The sequence below is a fragment of the Apis florea genome, unplaced genomic scaffold, assembly GCF_048593485.1.
Source record: "Apis florea isolate Af1SG1 unplaced genomic scaffold, ASM4859348v1 contig_2350_pilon, whole genome shotgun sequence".
Classification (NCBI taxonomy): Eukaryota; Metazoa; Arthropoda; class Insecta; order Hymenoptera; family Apidae; genus Apis; species Apis florea.
Genome location: NW_028256565.1, coordinates 3,098,621 through 3,120,216, shown reverse-complemented (window position 1 = coordinate 3,120,216; position 21,596 = coordinate 3,098,621). Strand labels below are relative to the sequence as shown.

Sequence of the window (21,596 nt, the reverse complement as noted above, 5' to 3'; positions counted from 1 at the left end):
TCAGCTTCCTGCTACGTCGGCAACATAATTGATGGATAGCGCGCGGTTTTGCACGTCTCGACACGTGTCGAAACATCTGTTCGATAAAGAAATCATCGATCTCCTCTCCTCCAAACCTGCCTACGTTGAAAAAAAAAAAAAAAGTGAAATCGGTCGGGATGAAAGGTGAACCGTTATCAAACCGATATCTTGAAACGGTGACAGCCCATTCATTATCCGATTGAAAAATTCACAATTCTATCATCGTTTGAAAATTGGTTAAAAATTTCGAATAAAATTACTTCGAGTGATTACTTATTAAAATTGCATGTCGAACAATATCGATCGATTATTCGCGATTATTATTGCGTTTCGAACGATAAATTATAACTTTATTCGCGACTATTCAATTTATCGTCGAATGTGAGTCATCCACTTATCGTTTAAACACGTTTCGGACGTGTGCTGCCCTCTTAATCTATTATCAAACCGCTATTGAACTCGATATTTTGAAACAGTCTATCGTGAACCAGAAAATTGTGCGTGAAAACAATTCTATTATCGCCGAGAACGATGGGTTTAAGTAAGTTTGTGCATTAAGTTGAACAAGTAACCTCGAACAACATTTATTCATTATTACGATATTATTACATTGCAATAATCGAATATAATACCTTCATTACAATCGATCCGTTTCTCGTACAATCCCAGACCATATTTGCCATTATTACGATTATTCGCGATTATAAATTACGAAAGTAAAACTTTACTTCGCCACTATTAAATTTTCCCTCATCAACGAGAGTTGATGTTCCAATGTCGCGTGAGTCATCCACTTAAATCTATCGTCGGTTAAACACGTGTGCTGGGCTGAATTTCATTAGAGGAGAGGAAAAACTTTCGTTCGACGCGAGGAAAAAACGAATCCTTCGATTCGTCCGAGGACGGATTGATTATTAAATCGTCGACGATGGAGCAAAAAAAAAAAAAAAAAAGCAATTCAGTTTAATCGGCTTGGCGGTAATGTAATATTGCCGTTAATAGTTGATTATTGAGATTCGAATCTCGATAGGTAAGACCGGCTATTGTACAAACGACGGTAATTCGTGCCATGCGAGTAATTAGCTGCATCCAAACGATGTATTTTGCAACTGTTTGGTAGATGTGAAAGAAAAAAAAGGAAGAAAAAAAAAAGAAAGAAAGAAAGAAAGAGCCGGGGTTCTTAGCTCGCTTTCTTATGCGGATGATTTATGAGCGAGTCTCCTCGCTTGCTAACAAGCTGGCGCAACTTGCAAAACGTCGAAGCAACGAGCATCTTGTGTATAATTTCGACCGACTGTTTAACGATTTTTTTTTTATTCGTGCAAGATTCGAAACACGATAAAAAAAAAAAGAAAAAAGGAAAAGAAATTTAGATGTTAACGAAGAGACAAAGAGAATTCTTAAGATATAATACCATAACGATTTTGAAGTTGCATCATTTGGCTTTCAATCGTCCTTTTCAATCGTTCTTATTCGCCGTGTAAATAAATTTCACACGAAAAACATTTTCCCAAGAATCGCGTCCCTTAAACTATATATAAATCTAAAAATAATAAACGAGACAACGATATCTCGATGATCGTTTATATCGTTACTTGAAGTTCCGTTATTACAGCGGAGGAGACGAGAAAAAAGCAATTTGACTAGAACAATTAAACTTGGAAACTTGATATTTCAAAAAAATTCTCGTCGAGCTGGAACGATCCGCGAGCCGTCGAAAAACGTGACACGTTTTCGTTCAATCTGTTGTTCCGTCAGAAAATTTAACGGGCATCATCATCAGCGAACATGATCATCGATCGATCGATCGGTAATCGGCGAGAGAATTTCGACGAGAAGTGGTTCCCGTGGCAGCCTTCAAAACGTGGTTTTTCCACGTCTCGTGCACGCTGGATTACACGCGATAGGTCAACAACACGTTGCTCGGGATTCTATCGCGGCCGAGCATGAAAGTGTGTCGTGTTGTGTATGTGTATACGTGTGTGTGGGAGAGGGAAAGAGACACAACGATCGCGGCCGATTGCGCAAAACGCTTAAATCTTTGAAACGAGTATAACGGGTATCCGTTCAGTATGCCACGACACCGGCATACAATGTGCACCAGCCTATACTTGTAACACTTCCCGCCACCCGTTTGCCCTCTTGTGTCTCGTTGTTGAATCGTCGTTACATATGCATGGCTCGAGGCGAAACGGGCGCGTGCGACGTTCCGTCGAGCCGGCTGACAGTCGAACATAACCAAAATTCCAAGATCCAATTGTCTCTTCTATCGGTATAGTAGAAATCTGTACACTTCCATCGTGAAAGCTCGCGCGACCCAATTGATTCAAACCCATCCCTCGAGTCGACGCAACAGGCAAACAATTTTAAGCGGTCTCTTGAGATCGATTAACTCGCGTTGATGCGACAGACAAACATCGTGTCAAAATATCGTGTCAAAATACGGAATTAAAAAAAAGTTGGAAGAAATTCGACTCGTTTCCGTGATTATCCAATTGTGAAATTATCCAAACGATCCCATTGTCGTCGTTTAACGTTTCAAATTTCAAATTGCGCGCTTTATTAGAGGTGGCGCGCGCGCAGAGAGGCACACCGTATCTAATCGCAATACAGGGTTTGTGCATATGGAATAGCGAAGCGCGCAACACGGTGATCTTACACGGCTGCCTATTATCTCGTTATAAACGTTACAAACAAACCAGTCCCTCGTAACGCAATGCAACAACTGTCAACTTCATTTACCAACTTCAACGTTCGCATTTATCCCTATCGCGAATGTTACTACCTACTGACAATAAGTGTCTGGAGACTTATGGATGACAATCTACAACCGTGCGCGATGCATAATTCCCCGCTTTAATAACCATCATAACTCGCGAGCGAGGATAAAGAACGACGAGTTAGAGTTCTCTTTCTTTCTCTTCGGCCCATTCTAACTCTATCGAGTATTCTTTTTATTTGGGGACGAACAAAGCCGCGTTTCGGCCCGGCCACACACACACGCCCTATCTTCATAGATCATGCGCGCTCGTCCTTCGTCACGTTTCTTCTTTTCTTCCTCGTTTCGGGGTCTCCTACGATCTCAGCGTTTCTCAACCTGTATTGGGTCGTTCGATTTTTTTCTTTTAATTTTTAGAGAAGAGAGAATTTCTTTTTACGATTACGTCGTTTGAACTAGGTTAATTTAAATATTAATCGTAACGCATTTTGAAATAGAATTCCTCGTTTTATGGATCGTATTAAATTTTTTAATGCCTCGCCCCAACACTTCGAGAATTTTTTTTTTTTTTTTTATGCTTCTCTGATATATGCAACAATCGGAAACGTTGATGAATTACCGCTCTCGCAGTCGTTGGAAAAAAATTTTCCGATTTTCTGCGTCTAAAAAATTAACTGTCATGCCATTTTAGAAGAAAGTATTTTTTTGATTTTTGTTTTTCGCGTTTACTTTCTCTGGAAAAACATTAATAAAACGAAATTTCGTATAAATACACTATTGAATCGCGTTCAATTTTCAATATCTCGTCACGTTTCAAAAACTTCGTATGCCTCTCTATCGATCTCTTTTCCACTGGATCACGTTTTCAAACTAGAAAAGAAACGTCGTTGTCGTTTAACGAAAAAAGAGGAACGGAGAAACACTGCTACGATATATATAATCGAATCGAGTTTAATTTGCGGTTCGATACGTCGATCCCTTCTCGATCCCTTCTCGATTTCTAGGAAACGGACGGCGGCTTCGTTTCGGGATAAGGCGGCGGATCCAAGGATTTGCTCGGCGTGTGAGAATGGTATCCCGGCGGTATTTCGTAGGTGATCTGGGTCAGTAATGGGAGTGTGGGTTAAGGTTGTCTCGGGGTTAATCGAAGGTTAATTGCGCGCTATTTTTATCGCGGCGAGGGATAGGAAAGGCGAGATCAGACGAGGAGACGACGATCTCACCCGTGTTCCACCTCGATTCGAAACTCGAGGCCGAGAGATACGATTCGATCTCGAAATTCAGTTCCCCTTTAATCGAGTTCCATTCCTATTATTCCATTTCGGATTAATTCGACGATTAGATCGTAAAATTGAAAACTCTTTTAGGAAGAGGAGCTATAATATAAAATGGCGAGCAGTAAAATAGGATTGAAAGTTTCGCTCGTAGAAATTGATTCTATCCACATAGAATTTCGTTCGTATTCGCAAACATTTTCCACGATCTCGTTCGTAAAATATCGAAATTCCGTTCCGATCGAAATCATGGAACACCTCCCTTTGAAAAATTGTTCCAACAAATATCCCAAATGGTTCATCCCTCACAATAGAAACTAGGTCTCCCTCCTTTCTTTAACTTTCCAAAAACCGGCTTCAACCGAATTCCTCGATCGATCTAAACTCGCCTCGACGCGGTCTCGAATTGGCACGCAATACCGTTTTTTTAACCTAGACACAGAAAATCCACGAGCACGAGGTTCCCTCTCGAAATATCGAATATCTCTCTCTCTCTCTTTCTTTTAACGATCCATTTTAACGGGAATAACGGAGATAAGGAGGAAGAAGGAGGAGGAGGAGGAGGGGGGGGGCCACCAAGGCCACGAAATTTACGCCCGCAACGCGAATCGGAATCGAGCTTACGATCATCGTCGTTTATCGGGGCTGGTTTATGTTGGGAGGGAGGGAGGGAGGGAGGGCATGGTAATACGCATGTCTCGGGACGAACGAGGCAATAAACGTTGTCCCAGACAACCGAGGGATTCATCTCACGGTGGTTTTATTAACACCACTCGTGCTCGCTTTTTACGTGCTCGCAACGCGGCACGTTTAATAACAATAATTTATAACAATACCGACCTTTCCACCGCCTTCTTTATTCTTTTCTCTCCAGCTAAGGATCGGCGTTCGACGAGTAAAGTTCTTTCGTTCGCCTTTCTTCACTGTTCTTTCGTGACAAAGGGATCGGCGAAGAAACGATCTTAGCTCTTTAGAAATTCGAAATTAGTGGTTTCGTAGGAAGGAAGAAGGAAGGAGTCGACTATTTTCCTTCTGAATCGATCTGTAATTGGGGAAAATATCGTAGAAAATTGCTCTATCCTTCACCGACGGTTTAATTTTTTAATTTCGTGGAAGAGAATTTATCGAAGAAAAATTTCCTCCTAACGATTCTTTAAAATTCCACAGAATCTTCTGAATTAGCTAGATCCGTCCAACGGAACGTAAATTCAAATCGAGACGATCTTTCGTCGTAGAGTAGAAAAATTTGAAAAGAGAAACCAGACTCCTCTTCTTGCTCACCGCAGAAGCGAATCACAATTCTACCCGCGATTCCTTCCACTTTCTTTCGCCTCGAAATAGGGACGAATTATCGCGGTCGTTACGCCGCCTGAAATTGTTGTACGCGCAACAACACCGTGCTACTCGCGAAGGTCGTTACGAGCGAGCCCCCGCCACTGTGTCAAACGGTTGGAATCGCCGTGGCGAGCAACGTGAAAATGAAACGGGGGCAACCGACGAGAGAGGAGGCCTCCCCCTCCTCCTCCTGCTCCTCTTCCCCAACCGAAGCTAAGAAGCGAGCCGAGTCGAGGCAGCATTGTGCGCCGTGAAACCTTAGACACCGAGTCGGAAACCGAGTGGATTAGTCGCCCGCGGGTTAAATGACAGAGGTCGCTCGGTTCTACGCAACCGTTCCAGTAGTGGGATCGCGCACGTTACGTTAAGTTTCGCTCAAGGGGAGGAGAGTGGAAAAAGTTGAGAGACATTGGCTTCGATTCGATTATTGATCGTTCGAATTTTTTTTTTTTTTTCTGCTCATCATTGAAAGAAGAGAAGTCTCAGCAGGAGCAAAGCCTATATTTGATATAACGGTAGAAGAGTTGTAATTTTGAACATTCAAATTCGTAGAAATTATTTTCGAGACTGTTTACGTTTAATAATAACAATTATTATTTTAATAAGAAATCCAAACTGGAGCGTGGAAGTTTCGAATAAACGTCCCTAACGTTGTTTCATCTTTGCGTACGAACTGTAGTAGTAGAAGATCTATAATTTGAACGTTCAAAATCGTAAAAATTATTTTTATTTTCAGAAATTAAAGGGTAACAGACTTAAAGGGTTTCGAGTAAATTGTTTTTAAATTTCCTCCTTCCACTATTTCTTCCTTCGAATGATTTTTCCAACGCATCGAAGCAAGTTCACTATTCGCTGGTGGAAAGAAATGCAGATGTGGGCTAATGTGGAAGGAAATTGCGACAAAGTCTATCGAAACGGCAATCTGTATCCATAGAATTCAGAGTTATTCCAACGTATCGGTATGATTGATGAAAATTTTTTGTAGGCAAATCATGATTCGTAATGATCTAGTTTAATCTGTAAATGTAATAATTTAGGCATGTTATAGATAGTTTCGAAATTATATTACCCTCAATTTCTTGAAAGTGAAAATAATTTTTACGATTTCGAATATTCAAATTATAGGTCTTCTACTACTACATCCTGCTCGAATAATGAACAATACCAATTCGTACGCAAACACGAAACAACGTTAGGTTCGATTTTTGTTCGAAACTTCCACGCTCCAATTTGGATTTCTTATTAAAATAATAATTGCTATTAACTATACTATATAAACAATTTCGAAAATAATCTCTACGAATTTGAATATTCAAAATTACAACTCTTCTACCATCGTGTTCTCTTCTTCTCTTCTTTCAACGATGAACAGCGAGTAGAAAAAAATTTCAATTTGTGGATCGATCAGAGAACGTTATCGGTTTTGAGCGAGGCACGCAAGAAATCTGGTACAACAAAAAAAAAAAAAAAAAAAAGTTCCTCGTTTCGCGGTGAGCCTTTATACTTAAGCCAGGCCAGGTGGTCGCGCACCACCCTTTTAATAAAGTACACGGGGCGTATTTGGTAGCAGAATCTTCATTGATTTCTGTTCCGTGATACACCGCTAATCACCACCTGATCTCCCTAATACCAGGGGCCGGGCCCCTTAATAAGGTACAATCGCGTGTGTGGCAAGATCGTAAACCTTAATACTCCAGCTCTCAATTTGGTCGAGTCGAAATTTTTCAAGCTTTCTGGCTCTCGAGAATTTTTCAATTTTCACGATTACGAGAGGAGATTAAGAAACGAAAGGATGAAAGATCGTTTCACTTTCCAGATTTTCCTCAATCCATCCTGTTTTCTCAAATCATTCTCGATGATAATCTTCCAACGTGCTAATTATCCGAGTTTTCAGGGGAACAATCGGCTGGAAAAGGTCGAGATCCAGGCGTGAGACGCGACAAAACGATGAAATCTCGGCTGCCTTTTAACGCGCATCCGGGAAAAACGGTTCGTTCCAGTAAACGACAAGCCATAAGCGATTCTCGCACGATCGTAATCGAGATTCACACTTTAATTACTCGATTTCCCTCGAATAAAGATCCACTTAATCGCTCGTCTCTCTCTCTCTCTCTGCTTTTCATTCATGCAACTTGAATTACGCGTGTCCAAAGCGTTGTACCCAGAGACCCAGTTCGCCACCGCCACGGGCGATTAATTATCATTGTTATAATTAATTCGTGGAAAAATAAATAACACGTGACCGAGCTGGTTTCGCCTGGGATCGTCTCTTTCGTCGCGTGGAACGAGCGTGCGCGAAGAGGAATCGCGGCTGTGAAAGTTGCCTGCTCTGTTTCCCTTCTCGAACGACAACATTTACCACTGAAGTGGAAGAAAAGAAAGAGGCGAATGTAGCGAAACTGGTGGAGGGAAAGAGAAAAAGGGAGGGAAGATTGGCCAATGTTGGCTAATGTTTCCAACGCTTTTTGCCATTCCTCGGAGACAATTTATTTCGAGACGTCTAATTAGCGGCTGTTACGAGCAACAAGTCTGCACTTGCTCGATTATTAGTTATTCGTCAGTTGTCTCGTCCAACGCGGTTTCTTTTTATTTATTGAGGCAGAAAAATAGAGATAGAGTCGGCGAAGATCGACGATATCGTTTCGAAATTTTTCGCGCCCATCCAGAGTTTAAACGAGAGATACAAACAAGCAAGACTTTGAGAGCAAAGTAGAAATTGTTAATTGAGCCACGCGATTGAAAATAAAGTAAATAGGCGGTGGAGTTGGATCATTGGCTTCGGGACAGAGGCGCCACAGTTATCGTAATTATTGTAATTGGTGTTTACGAGAGGGCTGCGAACAGAGTCACCGGGAGCATTCGAGCGAAGAAGACGACTCGATCTTCCGGTTGTTCGACGATCGAAGAAGGTCGGTCGAAGCACCGTCATTTCTTTCCTTCACCCACCGTGTGCTATGCTTTGATGAATCAACGGCGAGGATGTAATTTATAAACGATCACACTGGAATTATGTTACGTTATTCCGGAGGAGGATATTGAGAGGCGTCGAATTTTCTTTTTTTCTTCTCTCTCTCTCTCTCTCTCTCCATTTTGTTAGAACGCTGGTAAATTTATCCATCATCATTTTCGATCACCTTCCTCTTCTATCTTCCTCCTTCTCGCGCGCAATTACGATCGATAATTAACGAGTATCCACTTCCTCTTCGCTTTTCCCGCCCCGTAATTCAAACGGTTCCACGATCGAGAGAAAAATTTCGAGCGGCTTTCTCTCGCTCTAATTTTCGAGAAAGAGGATGATGAAAACGAAGAAAATTACGGATAATGGAGTGGAAGAAGAGGCGCGTATATGCAAATTTCCCTTTAATTCGAAAGGAGACGCTCGAACGGAGGCGCTAATTCGCGAAACGATGAATTGGCCTCATAAATTTCACCGTAATCTCGGTTAAACATCGATCGTTGTTTACAACGCGCCCCAAACGTTGAAAAACGCATCCCACACGTATTTAACTAGTTTGCATTCCATCATCGTCCCTCCTCCTGTTTTGCTTCTCGATCGGTAATTGCTTCTGATAAAACTCTCTATCGCGCTCCTATAAGCCTATCTCCCCCCTCGTCGTGTCACGTTTCGAAAAAAAGAACCCCCTCCCTTCGAGTCGAAGAGTTCGATGATTTAAAACAGCTTCCTCGTCGCGAAAAAAATCGTGCGAGGCGAGATATAATCGGTGATGCAACTCCCTTTCAAGTAATGCGTATCGGCCGAGTCGAAAGGGAATACCGGTTGGTCAAAGCGTCAACCGAACTGTTTCGAACGTAAATTATCGAGAGAAGGTTGTTGGCTCGAATCAAAACCGCAACAATGTTGCTAAGTAACCCAAGGGATCGAATTTCATCCTTTTTCCCCCTCTGCTCAGGGATGGCGGAGTATCGACGCTCCATGTTCGAAACTGATAGTACAGATGTTCGGATAACTCGCTTGAAAACGAGAGTCCGTATCGTTTTATTCCGCCCATAGCTGCGATTACTCTAGCGTGGAAAGTCGGTAAGCGTCGCAACGCATCGCCGGTCACAGTTCGATGAGCTCTCTTTCGAGAGAGAGAGAGAGATCTTTGAATTCCTCTTTTGATGAATTTCGAGGGATTCGACGATGCTGGATTCGAGCATTAAAAATAACGATTGACGAGTATCTATCTAATTGGAAGGAGGAGAGATATTCTTTTTTATTTTTCTTCGTAGAATGTCCCTTCTTCTATCTTTCTCTCGAAAAAATTGATTCCAAAAATATTCGAATCGCGCTCGAACTTTCGTCGATGCTTCTCGTGCGCAATTTGAGTTAAAGAGTATTTAATTGAAACGTTGTCTTATTCGGAGGAGGAGAGACACTGAATTTTCGTTTTTTCTTTCTTATTTTTCTTCGTAGAACGTTCGTCTAAATTACATCTACATCGTCATTTTCGTTTCTCGATCAATCGACTTTTGTCTTCCTCGTACAATTCCTTCTTCTTTCTCACGAATTCGAATTCTCATGAATTCTAATTTACGAACATCAAAAGGAATATAATTTATAAGTTATCACATTACGTTATTCCATCGGAGAAGAGAACTCATTTTTCTTCGTTAAATGTTCGTTTCCATTTCTCGATCGTTCGACTTTTGTCTTCGACTTGCATAATTCCTTCTTCTATCTTTTTTCTTTCGTCGAGTTTTCAATTCGAGCATTAAAAATAATAATTAATTATATTCTTCCATCGAAAGAGAGACATTCGTATTTTTCTTATTTTTCCTCGTTAAATGTTCGTTTCCATTTCTCGATCGTTCGACTTTTGTCTTCAAATTGTACAATTCCTTCTTCTATCTTTTTTCTTTCGTCGAGTTTTCAATTCGAGCATTAAAAATAATAATTAATTATATTCTTCCATCGAAAGAGAGACATTCGTATTTTTCTTATTTTTCCTCGTTAAATGTTCGTTTCCATTTCTCGATCGTTCGACTTTTATCTTCGACTTGCATAATTCCTTCTTCTATCTTTTTTCTTTCGTCGAGTTTTCAATTCGAGCATTAAAAATATTAATTAATTATATTCTTCCATCGAAAGAGAGACATTCGTATTTTTCTTATTTTTCCTCGTTAAATGTTCGTTTCCATTTCTCGATCGTTCGACTTTTATCTTCGACTTGCATAATTCCTTCTTCTATCTTTTTTCTTTCGTCGAGTTTTCAATTCGAGCAAAAATAATAATTAATTATATTCTTCCATCGAAAGAGAAACATATTTTTCTTATTTTTCCTCGTTAAATGTTCGTTTCCATTTCTCGATCGTTCGAGAAATTTCTTCTTCTACCTTGTTTCTCTCGTCGAAAAAATGAATTTCAATTCTTCAATACGAAGATTCGAATCGTGCTTTCGTCGAAATTTCTCGATTCGGTTTAGAAAAGGTTTGCTCGATCCGCGCGAGGAGGTTGAAAGGATGTACACCGGGAAGATCGTTTGCAAGACGCGTCGCGCGATGACAAATTTACGATTCAGATCTAATCGCGCGTGATTAAGGAAGCGCTCTCTCTCTCTCTCTCTCTGCACGAAACTCGTCCCTGGACGATATTCCTTGCCGCGGACCGAACTGAATCCGTGGTATCCCAATTAGCGTGCAATCGGCATAATTACCCGGCAGCGTAACGTCGGCTATAAATATGTCTTAATGATGATCGAAATCAAAGATCTTCGTTTAAAGAAGGAAGGGAGAAAAAAATCACTTCCTGTTTACGACCGATTTCTTTCCCGTTTAAAGAAGAGAAAAGTAGAGTGCTCTTCTTCAGAATTTTAATTAACAATGTAAATTCTCTTCTACCCTTTCTCGCCTTTCGAATCGAAAGATTCTTTCGACGAAAGAAAGAAAATTCGGTGAGCGAACGAAACGAAAGGATTGTTCCAAGGGTATCGAAACTGAGAACGAATCGTCTAAATGGACAGAGAAGCGGAAAATCGATCGATCAAAGAGGATCGTCTCCTCCAAACTCGTTCGATTTCCGCTCGAAAGGGGCTAATTAATCAGCCTGCTTGCTCCAGGCAGTTATTCAGCCTCGTTTTATTAGCTCGCGAGGAGGGGAAGCGAAGCGGGTTGAAAACCGATGATCCAAACCGATTCCTTTCCGTTTCGAAACCGACACGCTGAGAACCGACCTGCTCACCTTCGCGGAATCGGTGTAATCGATAAACTCGACGATCGATAAACCAGCCCCTTTCTCACGCGATCGAGCGTACCGATAGATCTGTTCGAAACTTAATCCAATAAAATTGCATAAGGCGATTTGTAAAAATTCGGAGGAAAAAAGAGGAGACAGCAGCGCAGTCTGGCGGTGATCGACAAGAATCGGGGGAAAAGAAACGAGGCTGGCATTTCGAGCGGCGGCCGTGTCCTTGCGCGCGTTGAAATCACCGGTGTCAACCATCCGGATTATTGAGACGAGAAGTTTGAAGGCAAGCAACAACAACAATATTTAAAGAGAATCGTCGAACAATTGCCTCGTCTTCGCGTATTCTTAATTCGAGAAAAGGAAAACAACGAGATGGAAAATTATTCGCTTCTTCTCCAAGAATCAAAAAAAAAAAAAAAAGAAGAAGGAGCGGGAAGAGGGTGATGATCGGGTAAATCGGTATCGTGGAGATCGATAGGAGCTTATCTCCCGATACATCTCGAGCCGCGGTGGAAATGTTTAATTATCAAAGCGTGCTGGCCCAACCTCCCTTTTCCTTTCGTCCCAAGGCATACGAGTAACACTTATACGAGATACGTGTGTTCCTTTACAAATATCCCACCAATTTTCTTTTATCCTCGTGTCTCGAATAATGTGCACTTTGCATCTCTATCTCTACCGTATATATATATTGGATTGGAAGTAACTTCGTTTTCTCACGCTAGTCGAACGTTTCATCCACGGCCAACTTCGTTCTAGACCGTGTTGTTGTTCCATAGAGAGTTGGTTTCACTTCATTGGTTCATTTATATACAGGAAAAACTGGCTCGATTCCGTTTAGAACGTCAGCGTCAAAATTTTCAAAATCAAAGACGCGGCGCCACGATTGAATCTGACGAAACCCGACTCGAGAAACTCGTCAATCGTCATTCGTGATCGCCTTGAGAGAAAGAAAGAAAACGAAATTACTTTTGCAACCGACCGACAAAGGGAACGACGATCTTGTGACACCCGAAGAGGATCAAGCACCGCGCGAACATTCCTTAACACTAAACCTACCCACATTTCACGTATTCCTACCACGAGCGGCCAAATGCAAAAAAAACATTACGAATATAGAAAGAGATTTTAGCTAATTGGATTCGTAAAGTGAACAATAGAGAAAGTCGTGAATATTGAAAAATCTAACATCATAGAAAAAGTCATACGGCGATACAGTAATTTTGAAATTCATTTGAGCTCGCGCGTGGTAGGTTTAGCGTTAAAATCGGCGGAATTAGTATTCGACCGACTTTGACTCGTTACTCTCTATATCGTGAATAAAATTCGACACTTTTCTCGTCGGACAACGAGTTATATCGGGGTTTGGCGCGCGTGCCACAGTGAAGCCACGGCGAGAACAAGGTGGGGAGGGAGGGATGTCATGAAGGGAGGCAGCAAGGAATGGCAGCAGCGCCCTTTTACGGCGAGTCCACGGCTAACAATGTTTGTTATACGCAGAGACGTACGTATACGCGGAATGTACGCATTATATCATTACGCATTATTACCCATTACATACCTCGTTACACCGTGTGTATCGTGTATTATGCCGCCAGGCCGGCGGTGGAAAAACTCTGGGATTTCTGTGGACCGGCGGTGATGGGACTCGCGGGTCCCATTACCATGCGGCGTATACCCGCGGTAATACATGGCAAGGGATATCTAATTGTATAGTAAATAACCTTGGTAAATTACGCGTATAACGCCGGATAAGGAAGGCGTATTGTGCGCCACCTATCGCGACATCGCGTCAATCTCCACCATTGTCGCGGCTATCCGTTCGCGCGATCATAACTGTGATCGCGAGTTATGGTGTTCCCTCTGTGCGATCGCCTCTTTCGAACAGGCTTCTTAAGTTCCATTAAATAATTTCGAAAATTGTTTCTCGGGGAATTAACTTCTAAGGAATGAAATTTTCCAGGATTTTTCTACGAGATTATAAAAGATTAAGATAATGACGCCACGACGATGCGCCAACAGATTTTTTACGGAGATAAGATGAAACGATAACGAGATATTATCGCGGTGATAATATTATCGTGGATAAATTGTTTCTCAAGGATTGGAAGAAAAGTTTAATACGTGCCACGGGAGAAGTGGTGCGAAAACAATCGGTTTAATTAAGACGATAAACGGCACGATTCCGCAATTTATCTTTCGATCGATAACTCTGGTATCTAGACCTCGATCTCCGTTGAAAAAGATCGATCTCTCGAAAAAATCATAATGCTCGACCAAAATTTAAATGTTAAAATTCCGAGCTTAAAAGAGTCGTATAAGTGCTCACGAAGAAAGAGGATTGCGCGAATCGAAATGTTGGAAGAAGCGACACAATCGGGCGTAACCCGGAACAGGCGGTTACGCAACCCGTACGAAACCTTCCAGCGTAACATTGACTTTTTCAAGTGTAATTGCCTCTCGCGCGCTCCGATTACTAATCGACGCGGCCGGTGAACGTGACACACATTCGATTTTAACCTCGCGGGCCATTGTCCGCTTCGAGCAAAGAGAGGGGAACCGCGGGAAAATCGCTCGTGGAAAGAAAGAGGTGTTTCGAAACGAAGGAGGAAAGGAGAGAGAGAGAGAGAGAGAATGCATTCTGGAAGGAAAAGAAAAAAAGGGGGGGAAAATGATACGTTTAGCCTTGGAGCGACGAACGATTCCGATTGAGTGGATTGTTACTTTTTTTTTTGCTATATCTGAAAAGAATTCTGAAAAAGAAAAAAGAAATGACACGTATAGCCTTCGAACAATGCGGATAGTTGAATTGAGTTATTTAAAAAGAAGAAAGAAAAGAGAAGGGAAGAAAGAATTATCGGATTCGAACGAAATATGCGATTGATGAAAAATAATGTAATGTTTTTTTCTTTTTTATTCGTCCCTTGGCGAGGAGCAACGTTGGAAACGCGTTGCGTGAAATTGTCCGCGAACTTGGCTCAAAGGGATCCGCGAAATCGAGAAGGTGTAGTTTGTATGAAAACAGGGATGTAGATGTTATGTTAGATAGCATTTTGAATACGTTACGTGGCGGAGACACGCTTCGAGCGGTGCACCGCAAGGGAGGCAACGTTACGAGGATCCGGATTTGCAAACCAGTTCGTCCGAGTATTAACAGTTAATAATAGTAACGTGTAATTGCGATATTCTAATATCGGGCGTGGATCGAGCGAGAAAAATGGGAATAACGCGTCGAGCGGGGTTGTAACGGATCGAACAATATGGCTTGACGCGATATATTTACTATAATAATTAGGCTCGTCTTTGATCGGTGCAAGAGACGATTCAACATTATTCAACAGAGTTGTAACGTGTTGATATAATGAGACAGCAAAATTATACGTCTCGTTCGATCGTGCGAATATAGCCACTTTCTTCTATTAAATCTTGGAAATTGGATACTTAAATATTTGAATATCTTCAAGAGTTATTAAAAAAAGCATAAAAGAATTCAAGCAGTAAGCGGATACAAACGGATATAAAGAGAAATAAGAATTCAAAATATGTGGAAAAATATTCGAATAAGTACTCGATATTTCCAAAAAAATTGGCAATTCGTAGACTAGTATTGGAAAAGTTAAGTACTCGCAAACTCGGCTACCCGAAGAATTTATGTACTCGCGAATCAAGGTATCGAAGAGAACACGGATATTCGAGAACACAGGTACTCTAGAATGCAGGCATTCAAGGGTATAAATTTCGACGGCGATCAACACGCTCCCCCGTTCGTAGGACGAATCACTAACGGTAAGGGATCGGCGAGAAAAAGGGCAAAAAGAAGAAGGGAGACGAAGAAGAGAAGAACGACTTACCAGTCTCGATTTACGATCATCTTGTGGGAGAAGTCTCTGCCCCTTTGACCGCCATTTTTTTAAGATGACGCTAACAAATGGAGCGCATAGAATGTTTCGGAGCCCATCAACTCAGAAGGGGAACACGGAGGGGTCGGCGCTATGAAATGTACATGAATCACGATGAACGAAAAGGTTGCCGCACGTTTCGTGGAAGACGACGAACACAACGATTACGAAGAAAGTTCTTTTTTTTTTTTTTTTTTTTTTTTCTTTATCGTTTTTCGACGACGACTCGACATTGTAAACAATGGAGCGTGTGCCTTTCTTCGGGAACGATCCCAATCGTGAAACGTGGAAACTGTGGTAGCGATAATCGTACGAATCGTATTGCGTTGCTCAACTATGGTCTATATTGCGAATGATAACCTTGGTCTCCAGAAATGGGACGCCATTCGTTCCGATCATGAAATAAATAAACTTTTAATCGTTTAATCGCTCCGATATCGGTTTAATTCTTTTAACCGGATTTAATATCGGTGTAACCGTGTAATTACGAATCTATCTACCGTACGACGATCTTTAATAGATCGAGTGGTAAAAACACTCGATCGGTCTCCAGGACGTACAATCACTCAGCCTCGGACAAGCTCGTATCAACCGTTTTCTCGATCGAACATGGAGAGACGTTCCGTTACCCTATTAATTCGCCAAAAATTCCAAGAAACCCGGTGAAGCAAGCTGGCCCTCCGGGACATAAGGTCGATTGGACACGTCGCTACGAAAAGGATATCCAACTAAAATTTCCACTCACCTGCTCCCACTGCCTCCGATCCAGAACGTGGTGAACGACGGTCGCCGTGAGGCACGTCCGCTTGCAAACTAATTTTTGTTTTCCCCACTGGTAACTCCACTATGGCACTGTATTACTGTATGTGTACTATACGTATCTAACTGCTACAAGTATACGTAGATATACCGGGCGTATGTTCCCGAGACCACGAAAAGGGGATGCGTTCGCGAGCCGAGGCGACAAATACGAGAAAATCACGTGAAACCACCGTTTCGTATTTCGATGTGCGCCGGACGGGAAAATGTCGGGAAAAAGACGAAATAACCGGCGGAGAGAAAAGGAGAGTGACGACTGGCCCTGCTCTGACACAGATCACTGACCAATTCCGCTGGAGGACTGACGCGATACTGACTCGACATCGCATCTGGCGAGGAGCGCGACAACCGGCTTCGCGGCGTTCGGCCGGCTTCGACCAACTTCGGCACCGTTCGCCACTCGAACCTGTGGCTACGGATTTGTGCGCGTATTCAACGAACGCGCGTCCCTACGCGATCGTAACAGTGTGTGCGTACAAGGTACTAGGTATAGTACATCAAGGTAAGTAACGTGTACGAAGGTATAGGTACGCCCACGCAATTTAGGCCCCTGACGATAATGAAGAACTCGGCTGTACCTTACGTGAGCGTGCATTATGGCCGCGTTCGCGCGTTGATACCGCCTCGCGGAACGTGCGCATTTCGATGTGCGCACCTCGGTGGTGTGCGTGCGCACACTGGAATTCGAGAAGCGATAGCGTTGCAATTTTTGGCAAGAATAACGTTAATCGTACAACCGTTTCTTCGATCGTACGTTCGCTTCTGTGAAAACGGTAGGTTTAGATCGCTATTATCGATAGCATTGCTCGGAGAAAGAGATACGCCGGGGATGGATAGAAGTGTAAGTACCGAGGGCAACGGGGCATACGACGAAAAGTCACGCGGCATTATTGCATCAACCCTATTTTTTTCTGCTTCGTTTCGCGTTACGTTAAGTGTATTACCTTGTAGAAATATTGCCCCGTATCTGTATCGACTCTTTCTTTCCTATGGAGAGAAACTGGTTTCACGTTTTGCACACGCGTTCACTAATAAAATCGCGACAGCCGCGAGCGATAATCGCAGTTACCGCGCCCTCGACTTTTCGATTCCAACTAATTTTCGATACGTACGAAAACGCGTGGCGCGGTGATCGATGTTCGCACCAGCCCCCTCTATCGTTCGTTCCGCGAATCATAATCCAGCGAATTATACAGATAATAAACGATCGAATATTGTATATTCAAAAACAACAATGTTGTTTATTTCAACAAGAACTATTTTGCAATCCAATATCTTTATCGATTTTATCCAAACGATTCCTGTACCTTTCAATCTATTCAATCGATCTTCGAAGTAAAGAAAAAGAATCTTCCTACAGTATCGTCCTCCGCGTTAATTTGTCGTGCAAGATGCAACACGCGGGAGTATGTACAAGTTACGGGAGTGCGTTACCGCATCTTAAACGTAACATACTGCAAACAACCATTCCGACCGAGTTGAAAGAGAGAGAGAGAGAAAAAGAGAAAAAAAAAGATCGCTTTCGAGGATCTTTAGACACGCATACACGACGAGAGACGCGCGCGTTACCCGGCAGGTTTAATTATAAGTAATCCCGCGTCCTCGGTGAATTTAATGCGCATGACCATGGATCGAAGAGGCAAGGATTTAAAGCCGTGTTACCGGGCCCGTTATGAAAAACCGACATTATGGCTGATGATACGCGTACGTACGGTGCCACGTTTCTGAATAGCGGAGGCGGAGGAGATCAGATGGTGGAAAGAAAGGGAGGTGGAAAAAGAGGAAAAAGAGATAAAGAGGAAAAAAAGGAAGGAAAGAAAGGGAAGAAGGATCCATACGCGGCGAAGCAACACGCTAAACAGTACATTTGCAATCATGAGGGTTGGCGGATAAATGTAAATGTACGTGAGACATTGATCACGCACACAAGGTGCGCCATACCGCGCGGGTGTCCGCGTAAATCCTCCTTGTTTTTCCGCCAAGGGAATAACGAATGAACGCCAGCGGATTCCAGGAGAGTTCGGCTCTCCCCCTCCCCCCTCGTGCACAATTAAAACGAGAAACACGGTGGACAAGGTGGAAAAGCGTTGCGATGTAAGACACGTTTCGCGAATATATCAGGCTACGTAGCGAAATTCTCTTCGAGTTGGTCGAAACCGGCTTCCTTAATGAGAATCCTATTTTTTTTTCTTCCTCCTCCTCCTCCTCGGATACTTTAATTGCCCGCAACCTCCCTTTCTCGCCCTCCACCGATCCTTTCTCGCTTGCTTTTAACGCCCTTTATTTGTTTTGCATCGATCCACGCGCATTCCCCGGCCTTTATTGCCGATCAACCGCTCTAAGAATTTACAATCCGGTGTGTGTAAAGCGTTCGAAACGGAATAAGTGGAAAATATAAGGACCGAGGATTCTCGAGCCATCGACAACAACACCCTGGATGCACAATGGAATCCAGTTGGAATAAAGAAGGAGAGCTCGCGTAGTAATCCGCGTCGTGTGGAAATCCGCAACGGATTAATTACGCAATAATCACGAGCCCATTGAGAAAATAACCCGTCTACTTACATTACACGTGCATTACGATAATCTACGCGGAATTTAACCTCGAACTTCGGTTCGCACGCCTCGATAAGACACCCCGTGTCTTCGAATTGGGTCGAAGCGTTTATCGTCGCGGTGCGACGACGAGACGAGGCGAAGATCGTGAGATAATTATGGAAATGAATTTCGATCGTTAGGGAGGCGTGGCGGATGCCGACTCCTCTGTGACACGACCTGCCCCCGACCGAGCATACCTACGCCTACCCTACCATCATTTTCCCTACAATTTTCGTGCCTGCGTGTAAACACACCGAACGGTATATTATATCGTGGCCGTTCCTCGCCTGCTGGCCAACCAACTCCTCCTCAACGGGCGAAACAACGACCTTTTCGAAACAGGGTTTTAATTAGAATCCAGGCGCACGACAATTTGCACCGACAAGTTTTTTTCTTTTTCTTTCTTTCTTTCTTTCTTTCTTTCTCGGTGAACGGTTATCTATCGTGCGCTTAAATCTTAGCTCAGCTTGCATGTAATTCGTTCGTGATAAATTGTTCCGTCCTCGAAGTTTCGTAAGAGACAAGCGATTTTTTCCTTCCTTAGCGCGATACCCTTCCTCCATTTTTTTTTTTCCATTTTTTTCTTCTTTTAATTGCGAGTAATGCGAACCATGTGTTAATTTTTATTCAAATAGCGGCTTATATACGAGTAAAATAAAAGTAAAATAAATAATAACACGATAAAAAAATCTTTTGAAATAGAATATCACTTTGGTAATATAATTTAGAATTAGAACGTACGTTACTTATTTTCATTTTATTTTTCTTATCGAGTCATTCTTTCAAAGTATATTTTTTTCCCTAAACGAGCCTTCTACTTCTTCCTCGAGAAAGAGGCGCGTTGAACAAAATGTTGAATATAGCGATAAAGTTTTAAATATAAATTTTGATACACTTTGTATGCTTTTTGTAATTTATAAAATATTATATTGTCCAGTATCGTGATTCGATTTTAGTAAAATATCTCTTTTTTTTTTCTTTTTAGAGCGATCGGCTAAAAACACTCGCAGGATTGAACGTAAGAAAGAAGAGGGGGGGGGGGGAAATAGAGAGAAACATTAATTTCCCCGTCAATTTCTTATCATCTTTCGTTACGAGGTGACGAGCGACACGCTCGATTCCTCCGCTTAATTACGCGCAGTTAAGATATCCTTGGTCGGAATTAATAACGCGATTGGGTGTCCATCCTAATGTTGGCCAATAACGTGGGCCTGTTGGTGAAAATTGCACGATCGATGCAAATCCAGAGACGGACGATTTAAGCGGAAAACGAGCGCTCAACCGGCCGGGTTTCGAGTCGTTAAAAGGACGGTGAATAAATTACGCGTGCAATATCCTATCTTGGACTCCGGAGTAATTGCGATCTCCTTCCAAACGAAACCAAGTAAATGTGTCTCGCGGATGAGATAGAAAGAAAGACGGCCAAGATGGAAATACCAACTTTTTGTAAAAATCGTACAAATGAATTGGAAGTTGTTACACTCCGTGTGGAAAAATCCGTACCGTGATTATGGTTACGAGTAGCACGGGATGCCTTGTCTCCACTTCATTAACTCCTCGTCGCTTCTTTTATCACGCGTCTCCCCTCGAGAATACGTAATTTCTCGAAAACATATCGGGGAATACGTTGTAGATCGGCCAACATCTTGTATCAAATTGTAACCGATCGACACGAATTCTTAAATAGAGATTATCTCTCGAAACGAGTTTGGTATGGGATAGAAACGGTGAGAAGATTCGATACGGTAGGGATTGGAACGAAGCGTTTTTACATATATAATTTTCATAATATCGATTTTTTCCTTTTTGAATCGTAATAAGCGAAATTTATCGCGTTTATTGGTATGCAAATTGTCGCGTAAATGCTACGGTAAATTAAGATCGAGGATTGATAACAAGAATCGCGTATTTATTTCTACCATAGATAGAAATTAGATCTAATCTAACTTACCGATGATTTTTTTCAAAATCTTTCTCAATCGGGTATCAACGGATTCGTAACTGTGTTATATTTCGCTTATTCAATGCTTCGAATAACAATTTGAAATAATTTTCTAACCTCAATCGGATTCATAATCAAGCGAGAAAGAATACGCCATTGGAAAAGTAAGTTGAAAATTTCGAGCAAAGTTACTCGGAGTTAAAATGCTCCAACAACATTAGCTTAGTTATAATCGACATACTTTTCTCGGCCATTTACAATTATTTCCAATCGTTATTATACCTTTCGAATAAATTAACGAAAATCAACTATTAAATTTTGCCCGTCGGTCTCACGGCTGCGGTCCTTGCCACGTTGCGCCACTTTTAGGCCGCTGTTAGAACTTACGCGCATCGATTTTGATCCCGTTATGGTCTCCGTGTTTTTCCAACCGACACGGTGTACGTACACGCGCATGCGCGTGTGTTCGCTCGCGCATGCGCGCGTGTGCCGGCCAACCATTCCGCCTATATCTGATCTTTAGCGTCGTCATTACCGTAATTGCGGTTAATCGTGTTTGCAATTTTCTTTCGTACCCACGTGATCCGCGCGCGGCCTCCGCCTTCAACTTCTTCGCCGCCCCGGCCGACGTATGGTTAATTCATGCTGCCAATTAGAATAGTAATTCCGTTTCATCCTCCGCTTCCACACCGAGCGAACAACCCGATCCCCTGCCGCATGGCATGGCCTTGGCATTCTGACCCATAAATAGCAATGGAAATTTAAATAAACCGCGCTCCCCCTCCAATATTCGCCTTCCCTG

General features: G+C 42.4%; 2 protein-coding genes across 2 annotated transcripts in view; both read right to left on the bottom strand.

The window, feature by feature from the left end:
- Nucleotides 1–16,258, bottom strand: part of sano (CABIT domain-containing protein serrano) — a 165,979-nt gene extending 149,721 nt beyond the window's left edge. Inside the window, exon 1 of the mRNA XM_003696375.4 lies at nucleotides 16,181–16,258. The gene's annotated coding sequence lies outside the window, so the exon portion shown is untranslated. The remainder of the gene's footprint in view (nucleotides 1–16,180) is intronic.
- LOC105736367 (uncharacterized) overlaps nucleotides 1–21,596 on the bottom strand; it is a 189,004-nt gene that overhangs the window by 149,721 nt on the left and 17,687 nt on the right. The window lies entirely within an intron of this gene.